At 44.7% G+C, this 16,867-nt stretch overlaps 1 long non-coding RNA gene across 4 annotated transcripts in view; it reads left to right on the top strand.

Moving 5' to 3' along the window:
• The window catches only part of LOC141128360 (uncharacterized), a 76,161-nt gene that overhangs the window by 50,320 nt on the left and 8,974 nt on the right, over nucleotides 1–16,867 (top strand). The window contains exon 4 of one of the 4 annotated variants that reach the window (XR_012241683.1): nucleotides 4,799–4,966. The exons of 2 other annotated variants lie outside the window; for them this stretch is intronic. This is a non-coding gene — a long non-coding RNA (uncharacterized lncRNA). Of the gene's footprint in view, nucleotides 1–3,367; nucleotides 4,967–16,867 lie in introns of those variants that run through there. One more of the 4 variants, XR_012241680.1, reaches the window with a different exon arrangement.

Below are 16,867 nucleotides of genomic sequence, written 5' to 3'. Positions count from 1 at the left end.
TCGGGGCTTTATGGCAGAGTGGCCCGATGGAAGCCTCTCCTCAGTGCTAGACACATGAAAGCCTGCATGGAGTTTGCTAAAAAACACCTGAAGGACTCCAGGATGGTGAGAAATAATATTCTCTGGTCTGATGAGGCCAAGATAGAACTTTTTGGCCTTAATTCTAAGCGGTATGTGTGGAGAAAACCAGGCACTGCTCATCACCTGTCCAATACAGTCCCAACAGTGAAGCATGGCGGTGGCAGTATCATGCTGTGGGGGTGTTTTTCAGCTGCAGGGACAGGATGACTGGTTGCAATCAAGGGAAAGATGAATGCGGCCAAGTACAGGGATATCCTGGACGAAAACCTTCTCCAGAGTGCTCAGGACCTCAGACTGGGCCGAAGGTTTACCTTCCAACAAGACAATGACCCTAAGCACACAGCTAAAATAATGAAGGAGTGGCTTCACAACAACTCCGTGACTGTTCTTGAATGGCCCAGCCAGAGCCCTAACTTAAACCCAATTGAGCATCTCTGGAGAGACCTAAAAATGGCTGTCTACCAACGTTTACCATCCAACCTGACAGAACTGGAGAGGATCTGCAAGGAGGAATGGCAGAGGATCCCCAAATCCAGGTGTGAAAAACTTGTTGGATCTTTCCCAAAAAGACTAATGGCTGTATTAGATCAAAAGGGTGCTTCTACTAAATACTGAGCAAAGGGTCTGAATACTTAGGACCATGTGATATTTCAGTTTTTCTTTTTTAATAAATCTGCAAAAATGTCGACAATTCTGTGTTTTTCTGTCAATATGGGGTGCTGTGTGTGTTAAATGATTTTAGCAAATGGCTGCAATATAGCAAAGAGTGAAAACTTTAAGGGGGTCTGAATACTTTCCATCCCCACTGTATATATAGGATATATATCTATATCTATATATAGATATATATATTTTATTTTCTATATTTTTTATGTACTGTATGCATTTTATCATATATATTTTTAATGTATGCTGAATTTGTATATAGTATAAATGTTTTATCATGATATACGATATACACTATTTTATAGAATTTTTAATTAATAATTCATTTTTCCTTTTTAATTCTCAATACAATTAATATGCATTTAACACATATACATCAGTATCAGTTCATTTAGGCACATTCCTTTCATTTGCCCTCACCTTTTGCTTTTACAAATGATTTTTTACCTAGTATCATCATCTATTATTAAATTCTGATATACATATATATAATGTGTCATTATAATATGAGACCTGTTCCTAATCAAATTCTACTCTTTAACTAATGTTTTTCGCATTAATTACCCAATAGCCAATTCCTCTTTGCTCATTAGTTAATTATGGTATGTTGAATTTATATTTTGTTTTTCTGTCTGTTGCTATAATTATGTATTACTATTTCCACCAATCAGTCCCCTTTGTTACATATATTTGTTCTAACTCCGCCCCTTGTTTCATCATATAAATATTGCAATTAGACTCTACACTGTTATGCTTGAAAAAGGAGCATGGCTATCCCAACATCCATAGCACACTGGCTCTGAAACACGTCGCATGTTAGTGATGTCGCTGCCCGGCGCCCCACTGTTTGTCTTCCAAGCCTCGTTCTGGACTCTCACCATGTGGCCACTTTTCACCATCGCGGACGCCAGACGGTTAAACGAAGCTGCAGTGCAGCTGACTACAGGCTCTGGTGCTACATTGCCCCCATTCCTTCCAGAAACTACCAGAAAGTGGACTGTTTTTTACCAAACCACCACACACTCTCTCTGAGCTTTGAAATGCTGCACCTGGCCAGTACCTAGAGGACTTGCTGTGACTTGCATTTCTACACCATCCAGACTGATGTTTGATGTGCTGCATCCTTCAAGCTTGAAGCGGACTCACTGCAACCTGTAGTCCCATCTCGTCAGCCCAGAGATGTGCCCGAACTCAACTTTACTTTCTTCCATGTGAGTGTATATTGTTTTTATAATAAATTGTTATTGATATATACTCAGAGGCGCCCCCCTCCTTGTCTTTAGGCAGGAAGTGGTTACTGCTGCCCCAGCTGGAAGTTAGGGGGTTACTGTAATTACTGGGTTTTTCTTGGCAAGTTTTGCTGAGTCCGACCCCTGGTCCAATGTGATATAAAAGTAACCGGCATGCATAGTCTATGGGTCATTAAACAAACTGGGGTATGAAGACATTAAAGACTTAATACAGTGAGTAGATAGAAGTGGTTACCAAGGGTAACAAAGGTTTTTCTTACCGCCTGTTGTTAAGCGTGAGATAGCCTCTTGCAACGAGGGAGATGTTGGCACACCTGTTGTTGGTCTCCGATAGCAATGGGAGCAGATCTGTACCGCCAGGGCCTTCATCCTGTACACCGGTACAGAGGGGGAAGAGTTAAGTAAGTGCACTCATGGAGTCTGTGATAGGTGCACGGCTGGACACCATACCATTACTGGGAGTGAGGTAACAGTGATATGCAGAACAGATGGAAAGGAAAAGGGCTCTGCGTGTCCCTCCAAAACGCAAAAGTGACTGTGTTAGTGCATATGACATCAAGAAACTTCATTCTTATTTGATCACCTGTTTGGGTTGTGAGCGTGGCTCAAGTAAAGGTACCCCAGGTGTAGTGTGATGACCCTAAACAAAGTGCCTAGCATAGTCCAGAAGAAGCCACCCTGGGGTAGGCCTCTCATGTGACCTTTGCTTGGCGTCCAACAAGGAGGGAAACAAAGAGGATGTGACGACCAACCTTTCACCCTGACCTGCCCACAAGCAAGTCAAAGGCAAGGACTATAACACCACCTACAAGTAGCTTGATGTTCCTGTGACTACAGCTGCAAATATTATTAAGAAGTTTAAGGTCCATGGAAGTGTAGCCAACTGCCCTCAATGTGGCTGCAAGAAAAAAATTGACTGGCCAGTGATGATGATTTATGTCTAATTGCCTGATACTTCTATGAAAGCAATTTCAATCACTAAACTTGCTGAGTCATATTAACTTCTGGGCACTTTGATGGCTTCGTTTAGGATAGGTAACTACAGATTATGTACTAGTCTGAGGAAGGGACTATATATCCTGCTAAATGTTGTAGCAGTGAATTTAGTATTTTTTTCATAGCTTGCTCATTTAGTATAGTCAAAAAAAAAAAAAATATAATAATAACTGACCACCAGATTGAACAGAAGGATAGTGCATATAGTAGACAAAGAACCAAGAAAAGCTTCTAAAGAGATACAGACTGAACTTCAAGGTTGAGGTGCATCATTGTCTGATCACAACATTCATCTCTTAAAATTTCAAGTCTATCAAGAATATCTGAAAACACATTGTACTGCCTAATGTCAGAAAACTCTATCTCAATCACAGATCATGGGTCCTCCAAGAAAGCACCCAAGAAAGACTACATGCAAAACATTGGACTACTCTAAGGTGTTTTTTTATATGGGCCTGATCTGAATCATATCAAACAACTATGAAAGTACAATGTTGTACTCAAACATGCAGTTCAGAGAAGACATCCTCTAAATCGGAGACAGCTGGAGCAGGTTGCTCAAGAAAATTGAGTCAAGCTACCTGTTGTCAGGTGCAGAAGTTTCATTGAGAGCTGTAACTGTCCGCTTGTCACTTTAAACCTTTGTTCAGCACTGACTGACAGGTGGAACTTTTATTGCCTTCCTATTGTTTCTCTGTGGAATGTTTTAATCATCAGACACTTCCTGCTTCCTCTAGTTTTGGAGAAAGGGGCTCTCATTAATTCAGCATTCACAGGCAAGTCAGCAGTACCAGTAGGAAGACAATTGTTTATGGAAGTTTTCTGAATTTTAAAGTTTGCACCCTGTCAGGTCACCTGAGACCAGGTGACAGATGCACTCTGTAGGAGTCGGAAGTGCACCGCTAGGTAGTGGACCCTAGGACTGACTGCTGCAGATTGAACCCTGGGAGGTTCAGGAAGCAGGTCTACTGGATTACTAACACAGATCCCACTGGGAGCTAGAGCATAGATTCCCCAGGGCGTGGAGTCTAAGAGCCAGCAGGTGTTCACAAGAGCCCCTAGTGGTGAGGATGGACTGAGCTGCAGTCTGGCTCCAGGTCGCGGCCCCCAGGGTCTCACAGCTCACTGTAGACTACAGGAGAAGAGGAAGGAGGCAGCAGGCTGGAACAACAAGGAAAGTAAGGGATAAGCCAAATGTCAGGGTGACTAGCAGACAAGGATAAACATAACATGCCAAAGGTCAGGGTCACAAGCAGACAGGGAAAGTCAAGAACAGGCCAAAGTCGGTAACTGGAATCAGACGTAGGAAACACAGCAAGTACACACAAAAGCTAACACACAATGGTTGATCAGCAAGGTTGGCTTGCAATGCCCAGGTAAATATAGTGTTCCTAATTAGAGACCAGGGTGGAGCTATGCTGAGGGAAGATTTTTTTAAATAGTCAGGTGAGAGTGGCTGGCCTTTAAAGGTGAACACAGAAGGAAAGGTGAGCTGACAGACACACATTACTGCATAACCATGACACACCCCTTGGCAAGCAGAGCAAGGTATGCAGTAAAGGTGCATTGTCATTGTCAGTATATATGTTTTAGGCACAAATCGAGTCCACACTGTTAGTTAAAAGATATTCTGTAGACAATCCACATGTTTGAACATATAGTCATGTTTCCTTAAATGTTTAATGTTAATTTAGATATATGTGTGTAGATAATGGAACACCACTTTGTAATTCCACATTTGTAATTCTGTTGTAACCCTCTCTTGGTGATCTCTGTAAACTAATGTATTGTATGTCATTTTACAGTTTTCATGGTGCTTATGGTGCTTAAGGTGTTTAAGGAGTCAAGGGGATTAAAGTCTGTGGTGTTCAACCTTAATACACACCTTTGAGGCAAAAGAATAAAAGTACTGCACCCGTCAGAAGCTCTCCTCTTGTTATTTACTCAAGCCAAAAGCAAAGTCTGATATTTAATAAATATTAAATAAACAGTGATGGATTACTTTTGTCAGTTTCAAGTTATTTCTGAGAAAATTGTGGATTATCAACAAATGTGTCTGTGTCTAAAATAGGCCTAATCAGTGCATGCCTACATTTTATTAAATCTATGGTGATAGGGGGTTTGGTGAATGTGAGTGATTTAATGTGAGGTGGTCTAGTTGCACACTTATCCAAGAACAGTTTCCAGTAACAAGTAAATGAGCTTTGAGTACTCAAAACTTTAAAAAGGCCCTTATCAACATAAACTAAAAATAAAACCCACCAAACTCGAATGCAAAAAAATCAGTTTAAAGGAAAAATAAAGGTCCTAGCAACATAATAAAGGCCCATTTGCAGGAAACAGGGACACTGCACCACAGAAGAAGTTAAATGGACACTGTATACAGACACCATTGCTGTAAGTCATCTTGCTAACACTTGTAGTGCCACAGGGCTAAAGGATAAGGTCATCCATTCCCAGGGACACTGTATACAGACGCCATTGTCCTGTCACCTTGCTGAGAAAGATCCTGCCTTCCTCACTTGATAATCTGGGCCAGTTGTGTTGTTTGGCCCTGCTATTCAGGAGTTTAAGTGCACCAATGAAAGTGGCTAGCTGAAGACACAAAGTTTTATGTTTTCATCAAAAGGACTGAAGCTACTAGTGCCATACGGACCCGCGCACACATATTCAGGGCTCTGTACATGCAGTGGGTGTGTGGAACAGTTTATCTAGGAAGTTAAGCCATTACATGTTGATTTGAATGAAGTGATTTACGTTGGGCCTGTGGTGTCAGGGGACAGAAGAGAGAGGCCTGACATAAGAGGGTCATTCCTCTGCTCTCCTCCTGTCTGGACTTATAGAGCCAACCTGAGTAAAGGTAACTAATCTGATACGGATTGCCATATTGTGATTTATTTGCCATGTAAATGTGCCTCTGCTTTTGGGGTTATTCTTAAGTTTTGAATCCCCTAAAAGCAGCCTGAATATAGTATTGAGCTATATTACGCATAACCTCAGTTATTGCTCTCCCAAACTTAAGCAGCTCCTCCGGGGGTAGCATTGCACCCATATTTAGGGTGTAATGTGTAACATACCCAAGCAGCCCCCCCCCCCCCACACACACACACCTCAATGACCGCTCTGTGACAGTGGGTGGGTAATCCTCTCTCCGCCCCTGTCGACAGCGTGACTGTGTGGGGCTCCAGCCGCACAGCCACGTCATTCACAGATTCCTGTGAATGCATGAACTATTGAAAGGAGGTACGGGCAGACTGTAGCCCGTTTCTGCAGGAGCCTGATGTTGCACCCACGGTCCACTGATCTGCTGTTGTGATCCGTTTTCTATAGCCACCTTATAAACACTGTCACTACAGCTGTTTTCTGCCACTACCCCTCCATTTTAAGTGAGGGGGCAGCTTATCCAAATATACCCTTTTTGGCCCCTCTATGCCTGCTAACCATAGATCAAAGATCACAGGGAAATATGGCTTTACAAATCCACTGGAACCGTAAATCACATCCCTAATTATGACATCTGCACACAGATCTAGGCACCACTGCTAAAAAAAGAATAGAATGGGCCACTCACTATTAGAGATGGCTTACATATCTGTCAGAGGTAGGTCTTGAAACAAGAAGGAAAGATAACTGCTCAGATCTTTTTGTGCGCACCTCAATTAATTCCTATACTCAGTAAATACTGTGAGCACTTGTTTGACATATGTTATATATACTGTATATAGTCCCCACCATATCCAATAACTTGTAATAATACTGTGTTTCTACATACATGAATATGCATAAATTGGCAAAAAATTATTCTGGCATTTAGGCCCAATTTATAGGAGGATAGTATACACCTATGGTCTCATTGGTGTTCTAAAAACATACCTGCTGAAAGAAGATGGACGCCTGCTGCTTCACTGCTCCCTGGCCACTGCAAGTATGTGACTAGTCAGATGGCTCATATGCCTGTTTTCCTCACCATATGCCATATTGGTTTCTCCTGCCAGCTCTTTCATCCTGCATTAAATTATGAGCCACTGGGAGGAACCACAGCATGTGGAGGGGGAGCAGGTATTCCACACACCCAGAAATAAGGAATACTTGCAGTGGTTGGGAAGTAGCATCACAGAAGTGCTTTAGGGCACGGAATGCCAAAAAGGTAAGTACATTTCCTCTTTTTTAACAGGTATGCGTTTAGATATACATGATTATGTGCTGACATGATCACTTTAACGGCAGTGGATAAAAGTGAGGTTACAGACTTAGCTATGCCGTTTGGCTGGAGTAAGTGAATCTCAAGAGCCATCTTCTGGATCACTTACCATTTTGATCTGAAACCTGTTTTTGTTAGAATGTTTCAATTTTTTAAGATTTCCCTCCAAGTTCTATTGGAATGTTTTATTTTGAAAAAATCTTATTTTTAAGATTTTACTAAGCAGTAAGATTAATTGATGTATCTACTTTAGTATAATACAAAACCACCAGTTTCTCTATAGCAACCATTCTCAACTAGGATTCTTTCAGAGGTTGCTGGGACCATTGATAAATGTTCCATGATCTGTGGCTGATTGACCTCCCATTTGATGGTGCCTGCATAGATCCATGGTTAACACCGCTTGGCATAATGATCTTTTTATCTGTCTGCAAGGGTAGCAGTCAGACCACCACTGTAAAGGCTCATGATTCTCACTAGCCACCAATGTAAGGAGCATTTTTCCACCAATGAATTGGTTTTAGCAAGGGTTCCTCAAGACCTAAAGTATATTTTATGGGTTCCTCTGGGAGAAAAAAGGTTGAAAAAAGCTATTCTAGAGGATGTCAAATGGCCAAGAATCTTTATGCAGTACTACAATATCAGATGAGGGAAATCAGTGACTTCTGGTTGGAAATGATAGCTCTAGGTACCAAATATGGAATAACTGTATATACAGTGTATATGTGTTTGTTTCATTTATGATAGCACTTTAAACACATCATGCAAAGTAAGTGATTTGCTGCTCTAACTCATGAACTCATAGCTGTTTCTTCAATTCACATAAAAACAAAAATGAGCCATATGTAGGTATACTAAAGTAAACAAAATACTTGTCATTTATTCCATGATTTGTGGAAAAACTAACATTGATTTGAAATGTACTGTATATAAATATAGTTATAGTTATATATATAGTTTTTTACGGAAATTTGGTTGATTTGCAAATCAAGCAATCTATGCTATAAACATAATGTTCCTGGAAAACAATTTTACCAAAAAATTCAATATAATATGCTCCTAGAAGGCTTAGTGGGTGAAAACACTTTACCAAACACAGACATTTGAAGAGCTTTAATCAATGAGAACAGCATTACATATGAAGGTCTTTTAAAAGCTCCATGGGTTAACCATTAAATGGTCTCCATTGTTCTTTAATTATCCACCTTAATTTGTAAGGGAATTTGGTATGATTTCCTCCACAGACAGGTCTTGGCAGCTGCACCGAAGAACTGTCTCTCTTTGTAACCAGCTGAAACCTCTCCTGGGTACAACTTCACTAATCAAGTGAAATATGAGTCCAGCTCTACTGTTGAAACTCATGGCAGTTTTACAATAAAATGTCTAGGACATATCTGCACGTGCAGAAGAAATGTGGGAGTAAGTTGTCCATTTTTATTCATAATAACTGTAAGTATTACACATGTGTTAATATTCATTTCAATGGCAGGTAGCCATACAGGATTCCTAATGCAGCCATATACAAAGCTATTTTTATAATCATAAATACTCTTCTATATGTAAAATGATCTTGTATTAAGAATCGGTGTGACTCATCTCTGCACAAATTGAATGGCCATTGTAAACAGAGTTGTTACGAAAATGCAGAGAACAAATGTCAGAAAGCCATCTAAAGGCAAACACATAATCCCAATGGTAAGGCATGGTCCTTTCCTCTAGTTAGAGAGGCTGGGCATGTTGCCATGATCTCACTGTTCTGACCCTATTCCTTGTTGGCATGATCTACTCAGCTGGTTCCAAGAAAGTTTGGAAATCCCCCCTGGTTGGCATCAATGTTTCATATCAAGAAAGAGGAAGCAAAGTTTGCCAGATTTACTTTTACCTCTCAATGATTAGTTGTGCCTTCTATGAATTAAAAGAAAAGTATGGCCAAAGCTTTTTTTGGCCATCCTTGTGGGTCACAGGAGTGTACTTACTTCTGCTCTCCTGTGACCCAGAACCAGCTAACAGTGGGCTACAGCCCTCTGTCAGCTGATGTGGCGCAGCTGCTCCAGACTCTGGAAAGATCTCAACAATTTTGTCAAGGTCCATCCAGCTGCCTGATTGACAGCTGGCTCTGCCTCTCAGTGCAAGCTAAAAAGCCGGAGCCAGCTGTATCCACCTCCTCCCCTGCCCGGCGCAGAATGCTAGAAGAGCAGAGAGCGATGATGACAGTCACTGCTCTCTTCTCTGAGTAGACTGAGAACTGAGCAATCAGCAGTTGTGATCACTTAAAGCACAGAGGTGGGTATGGGTTTTTTCAAGCCCAAACTTGTCTTTTAACAGGGAAAAAGATATGACTTATACTGAGTCTGAAAATATACAGATTATAGTCACATTTTCCATGCTTGTCTTTGAACATTTCAAGAAGCAAATTCAGGTTGCTCTAGGAGATGCTTCTGCATACATAACAACCACTTACTGAGATCCTCATTCTGTTTCTATTTCAGGAATGATTGTTTTTTCCATTTCATTGTACCACTGTACTCCCTGACTAGTAGCGTCATTATCATCATGTAGTATGAAGAGTGCCTATTGTGCACAAATCATATTGTATGAAGCATTTGTGTATATGGTAGTTAAAAGGTATTGAGATCTTGATTTCATTTTTGCATCTGGGCCCAGAGGCTTATAACTACGCCATTAGCTAGGCCAATGCAGTGCTAGACATTAATGTCATAAGAAAAACACATCCACAGAAAGAAATAAAAACTGTTTATGCAGGAATTTAAAGTCCACCCTAAACATTTTTAAGACCTCTGATCACTGCCTAATCAATGGAGTAGTCAATGATTGGCAGCTGTACCAAATATTACCTTAAAGAGACACATTCAATGACTCAATTTCTTATATTTAACAACAGTTAACTTGTAAGGCCTGGATGAAATTGGGCATCTGCTAAGTTCACAGAAGCTTAATAATTTAATGAATTGCTGGTTGGACTACAGTAAAAACTTGGTGCATACTACCTTCTAGTACATGTTTGTAATATTTGTAGTTCAAGTATTTTAATGTTCTAACTGCTTTATATGGATAATAATGTTAATATGTAAACTTTCTATAATTTTTAGCCTTGAGATTACTGAAAAAAAGGGGAAAGGCCAATTAGGAAGAAGAGATGACCACTTTGGGTGCTTCCACAGTGGAAGGAAGTGCAAGAGCTTGTCAAATATACTGCAGTAGTTTATAGCTCAAGCTCATAGCCTGTAGCTGCCTGATGTCCTTATACCACAAGTACTAACAAACCACCAAATAAAACAGAACTCAGCGACCGATAGCCAACTTTTAATACCCATGCTTTGTAGTGCTCCATTGTGGATTAAATAATTTGTAATTTAGATTACATTTAGAGTTCTGTTTCCTAAGCGCGACTTGTTTGGGTGAAAGAAGCATGAAATTAGCACTACAGTAATGTAATTAATTAGCTTACTGTATTTTCTGTGAAAGTGACAGAGCCACTAAACCTCTTCCGGACCCTGGTGGGCAGCCTCTGAGAACTGTTCCTGCACAGCTCTGTAGTAATGTCAGATGAACATGTTATGTCATTAAACTATGCCATCAATGAGGCAGCTTTTCTGGCAATGTGCATCTCTCCTGGGTGTCTCTGACAATCTGAAACTCTCCTTAATATCTCTGGTAATACAAAGTTTTCATAGCAGGTTCTTCCTGATAACATACAGCTATAACTCTCAATGAAGTATTTTTTAATAATATGGCAGTCTCTCTATGGAGATTATTTTCAGCACTCTTGGAAGTGTGCAACTCTCAAAAGAACTGCTAACCTTTAGGTTTTCTTTATGCAGGGCCGATCCTAGGCGGGTGCACGGGGTGCAGTTCACCCAGGCCCCACAGAGGTGGGGGCGCTCAAGCGCCAGAGTGCTCCCCTCCCTCCTCCTCCTCTTCTTGTTGGTGTCCACGGGCCGCTCTCTCCGCCGCCGCTGTGTTTCCTGCCCAAGTCCGTCCCCGCCCGCTCCATCCTCCTGTCAGAGGAGATCAGAGTGGCTCTCTCTGTTCGGAGAGAGACCCACGCAGTGAAGTCGTTGGGGGGCGGGGCGGTCCATGCCGCGCGGTGTACAGTGCCTGTCATTTCTTTTTCTCCCCTCGGACACGATCTTCTCCCCCGGGTGGCGCGGCTGCATGCCCGGGTGGGGTTTGTCCTGAGGGGGGGTCTGTGGGGGGGACTCGGGGAGTCTGTACTAATAGAGGGGGGGGGTTTGTGGGGGGGAGTCTGTACTAATAGAATAGGGGGTTTGTGGGGGGGAGCCTGTACTAATAGAGGAGGGGGGTTTGTGGGGGGGGAGTCTGTACTAATAGAGGAGGGGGGGTTTGTGAGGGGGAGTCTGTACTAATAGAGGAGGGGGGGTTTGTGGTGGGGAGTCTGTACTAATAGAGGAGGGGGGTTTGTGAAGGGGAGTCTGTACTAATAGAGGAGGGGGGGTTTGTGGGGGGGGGAGTCTGTACTAATAGAGGAGGGGGGGTTTGTGGGGGGGAGTCTGTACTAATGGAGGGGGGGTAGTTTGTCCTGAAGGGGGTCTGCACTAATGGGGGGGTTAGTTTATCGGGGGGTCTGTACTAATGGAGGGGGGGTTTGTCCTGAGGGGGGTCTGTACTTATGGAGGGGGAGTCTGTACTAATGGAGGAGGGGGGTTTGTGGGGGGGAGTCTGTACTAATAGAGGAGGGGGGTTTGTGGGGGGGAGTCTGTACTAATAGAGGAGGGGGGTTTGTGGGGGGAGTCTGTACTAATAGAGGAGGGGGGGTTTGTGGTGGGGAGTCTGTACTAATAGAGGAGGGGGGTTTGTGAGGGGGAGTCTGTACTAATAGAGGAGGGGGGGTTTGTGGGGGGGGAGTCTGTACTAATAGAGGAGGGGGGGTTTGTGAGGGGGAGTCTGTACTAATAGAGGAGGGGGGGTTTGTGGGGGGGAGTCTGTACTAATAGAGGAGGGGGGTTTGTGGGGGGAGTCTGTACTAATAGAGGAGGGGGGGGTTGTGAGGGGGAGTCTGTACTAATAGAGGAGGGGGGGTTTGTGGGGGGGAGTCTGTACTAATAGAGTAGGGGGGGTTTGTGGGGGGAGTCTGTACTAATAGAGGAGGGGGGGTTTGTGGGGGGGAGTCTGTACTAATAGAGGAGGGGGGGTTTGTGGGGGGAGTCTGTACTAATAGAGGAGGGGGGTTTGTGGGGGGGAGTCTGTACTAATAGAGGAGGGGGGTTTGTGGGGGGGAGTCTGTACTAATAGAGGAGGGGGGTTTGTGGGGGGGAGTCTGTACTAATAGAGGAGGGGGGGTTTGTTGGGGAGTCTGTACTAATAGAGGGGGGGTTTGTGAGGGGGAGTCTGTACTAATAGAGGAGGGGGGGTTTGTGGGGGGGAGTCTGTACCAATAGAGGAGGGGGGGTTTGTGGGGGGGAGTCTGTACCAATAGAGGAGGGGGGGTTTGTGGGGGGGAGTCTGTACTAATGGAGGGGGGGTAGTTTGTCCTGAAGGGGGTCTGTACTAATGGGGGGGTTAGTTTATCGGGGGGTCTGTACTAATGGAGGGGGGGTTTGTCCTGAGGGGGGTCTGTACTTATGGAGGGGGAGTCTGTACTAATGGAGGGGGGTGGTTTGTGGGGGGGTCTACTCTGTACTAATGGAGGGGGGTGGTTGGTGGGGGGGATCTGTACTAATGGAGGGGGGGTGGTTTGTCCTGAGGGGGGTCTGTACTAATGGGGGAGTGGTTTGTCGGGAGGTCTGCACTAATGGAGCGGGGAGGTTTGTCCTGAGGGGGGGTCTGTACTAATAGGGGGTGGTTTATGGGGGGTCTGTACTAATGGAGGGGGGTGGTTTGTGTGGGGGGGTCTGTACTAATGGAAGGGGGTAGTTTGTCCTGAGGGGGGGTCTGTACTAATGGGGGGGTGGTTTTTCGGGAGGTCTGTACTAATGGAGGGGGAGGTTTGTCCTGAGGGGGGGTCTGTACTAACGGAGGGGGGTCTGTCCCTGGGGGGTCTGTACTAATGGAGGGGGGGTCTGTACTAATGGAGGGGGGTCTGTACTAATGGAGAGGGGGTCTGTCCTGGGGGGTCTGTACTAATGGAGGGGGGTCTGTACTAATGGAGGGGGGTCTGTACTAATGGAGGGGGGGTCTGTACTAATGGAGTGGGGTCTGTCCTGGGGGGTCTGTACTAATGGAGGGGGGGTCTGTACTAATGGAGGGGGGTCTGTACTAATGGAGAGGGGGTCTCTCCTGGGGGGGTCTGTACTAATGGAGGGGGGTCTGTACTAATGGAGGGGGTCTGTACTAATGGAAGGAGGGTCTGTACTAATGGAGAGGGGGTCTGTCCTGGGGGGTCTGTACTAATGGAGGGGGGTCTGTACTAATGGTGGGGGGGTCTGTACTAATGGAGGGGGGTCTGTACTAATGGGGGGTCTGTCCTGGGGGGGTCTGTACTAATAGAGGGGTGGTTTGTCCTGTGGGGGTCTGTACTAATTAGGGGGAAATCTGTCCTGGGGGGGTCTGTACTAATGGAGGGGGGTTATCTGGGGGGGATCTGTACTGAGTAAGGTCTGTACTGAGGGAGGGGTTTATACTTAGTGCGGGTTCTGCACTGACGGAGGCGGGTCTATATGTAGTGGAGGGGGGTCTGTACTAAGGGGCAACTATAGTTGGTGGAAGGGGGGTGACCCCAACCCTAGTGAAGCCATTGCAGCTGCGGGCTCTCCATTCCCCCCTCCCTCTCCTCCTGCATGCTGCTGTACTAGTGAGCGGCACTGGCCAACACAGCTGCCCACTATGTTTCTTCCCCCGCCTTCATATCAACCAGGGAGGAAACAGAATAGAAAAAGGAGCAGAGAAGAGAATTGTGGGACATATAGTCCCGAGGACTGGCAGCCCCACTGTAACACGGAAACTGCAGCCCACACAGCATGCTCAGCTGAATGGGAAAGAGAGAGAGAGACAGGAGCCGGGAAAGCTTTCAGGGAAGTACACCCAGGACTCCAGAGGGAGAGGATAGTGCTGAGAGAACACCATCAGAGAGAGAACCCCGCTGCCCTGCGCCACCAGAGGGAAAGCCACACAGCCTAGCGCCATCCCTGGCAGAGAAAGGAATGGAGTCATTGCAGGAATACAGATCTGGGTGCTACCCAGCGGAGTCACCATGGGCAATTCAGAGTGAGCTGACTCCTGATCAGAGGAACCGTTGCTGTATCGCTGGGTCAGGTGAGAGGGCCGATCGGCCATTATGTACTAATGTCCATAGGAACTGCAGTCTCTGACCATCTCTTGTAGTATGTCTGCAGTCTCTGACCATCTCCTGTACTATGTCTGCAGTCTCTGACCATCTCCTGTATTATGTCTGCAATCTCTGAGCATCTCCTGTACTATGTCTGCAGTCCCTGGCTATCTCCTGTACTATGTCTGCAGTCTCTGATCATCTCCTGTATTATGTCTGCAGTCTCTGACCATCTCCTGTAGTATTTCTGCAGTCTCTGGCTATCTCCTGTACTATGTCTGCAGTCTCTGACCATCTACTGTACTATGTCTGCAGTCTCTGACCATCTCCTGTACTATGTCTGCAGTCTCTGACCATTGCCTGTAGTATGTCTGCAGTCTCTGACCATCTCCTGTATTATGTCTGCAGTCTCTGACCTTCTCCTGTATTATGTCTGCAATCTCTGATCATCTCCTGTACTATGTCTGCAGTCTCTGACCATCTCCTGTACTATGTCTGCAGTCTCTGACCATCTCCTGTACTATGTCTGCAGTCTCTGACCATCTCCTGTACTATGTCTGCAGTCTCTGACCATTGCCTGTAGTATGTCTGCAGTCTCTGACCATCTCCTGTATTATGTCTGCAGTCTCTGACCTTCTCCTGTATTATGTCTGCAATCTCTGACCATCTCCTGTACTATGTCTGCAGTCTCTGACCATCTCCTGTACAATGTCTGCAGTCTCTGATCATCTCCTGTACTATGTCTGCAGTCTCTGACCATCTCCTGTACTATGTCTGCAGTCTCTGGGCATCTCCTGTACTATGTCTGCAGTCTCTGACCGTCTCCTGTACTATGTCTGCAGTCTCTGACCATCTCCTGTTCTATGATTGCTTTCTCTGACCATCTCCTGTACTATGATTGCAGTCTCTGATCGTCTCTTGTATCATAACTACAGTCTCTGACCATCTCCTGTACAATGTCTGCAGTCCCTGGGCATCTCCTGTACTATGTCTGCAGTCTCTGATCATCTCCTGTACTATGTCTGCTGTCTCTGGGCATCTCCTGTACTATGTCTGCAGTCTCTGACCATCTCCTGTACTATGTCTGCAGTCTATGATCATCTCCTGTACTATGTCTGCAGTCTCTGACCATCTCCTGTACTATGTCTGCAGTCTCTGACCATCTCATGTACTATGTCTGCAGTCTCTGATCATCTCCTGTTCTATGATTGCAGTCTCTGACTGTCTCTTGTATCATAACTACAATCTCTGACCATCTCTTGTAACATGTCTGCAGTCTCTGATCATCTCCTGTATTATGTCTGCAGTCTCTGATCATCTCCTGTACTATGTCTGCAGTCTCTGACCATCTCCTGTACTATGTCTGCAGTCTCTGACCATCTCCTGTTCTATGATTGCAGTCTTTGATCATCTCCTGTATTATGTCTGCAGTCTCTGACCATCTCCTGTTCTATGATTGCAGTCTCTGACCATCTCCTGTTCTATGATTGCAGTCTCTGACTGTCTCTTGTATCATAACTACAGTCTCTGACCATCTCCTGTACTATGTCTGCAGTCTCTGGGCATCTCCTGTACAATATCTGCAGTCTCTGACCATCTCCTGTACTATGTCTGCAGTGTCTGACCATCTCCTGTACTATGTCTGCAGTCTCTGACCATCTCCTGTACTATGTCTGCAGTCTCTGACCATCTCCTGTACTATGTCTGCAGTCTCTGATCATCTCTTGTATTATGTCTGCAGTCTCTGACCATCTCCTGTAGTATGTCTGCAGTCTCTGATCATCTCCTGTATTATGTCTGCAGTCTCTGACCATCTCCTGTACCTTGATTGCAGTCTCTGACCATCTCCTGTACTATGTCTGGGGGCTCTTTCTAACAGACTCTCTAACAGAAGCCCTCTTTGTGTGCATCAGAGAGACTCCCCTCCAGGTCTCATTAGTGTAAGCTCTTCCTGTATTTTTTTTATTGTTAAAAGATCATGGGAGGATCCTAGGGTAACAAGGACTTCTTAGGGGAGCATCTCTGTGTTTGAGTCGTTGCCATAGAAACATTTGTAAAGGGGAGGGGTTGGTAAGATGACCACGCCCATGTGGGGGCACCAGAAATATTTCTGCACCCAGGCGCCAGTGACCCTAGGATCGTCCCTGTCTTTATGTAATCTTCTTTTTAATAGGAGAAAGAAGACACCTGAATACATTTGGAGAAATATTTCCATTCATGCATAATTCTGTTTTAGCAAAAGGCAAATGGGTAGTACAATTGGATGGGCAGACTCTCACTGCTGTGGAGGAGGCATCTCTATTATATTCTCTAGCACACCATCTATGTGCTATATCAGTTGTTTTCAGAGTTAACGAAGTTTGTCATCGGCCGGTTATGTGTAGATACACAGTACTGTACAAAAGCTTTAGGCAGGTGTGCAAAAAT

This window comes from Aquarana catesbeiana, linkage group LG02 (assembly GCF_042186555.1).
Source record: "Aquarana catesbeiana isolate 2022-GZ linkage group LG02, ASM4218655v1, whole genome shotgun sequence".
NCBI classification, from domain to species: domain Eukaryota; kingdom Metazoa; phylum Chordata; class Amphibia; order Anura; family Ranidae; genus Aquarana; species Aquarana catesbeiana.
Note: the sequence above shows the minus strand (reverse complement) of the source record. Positions and strands in the feature narration are given on the sequence as shown.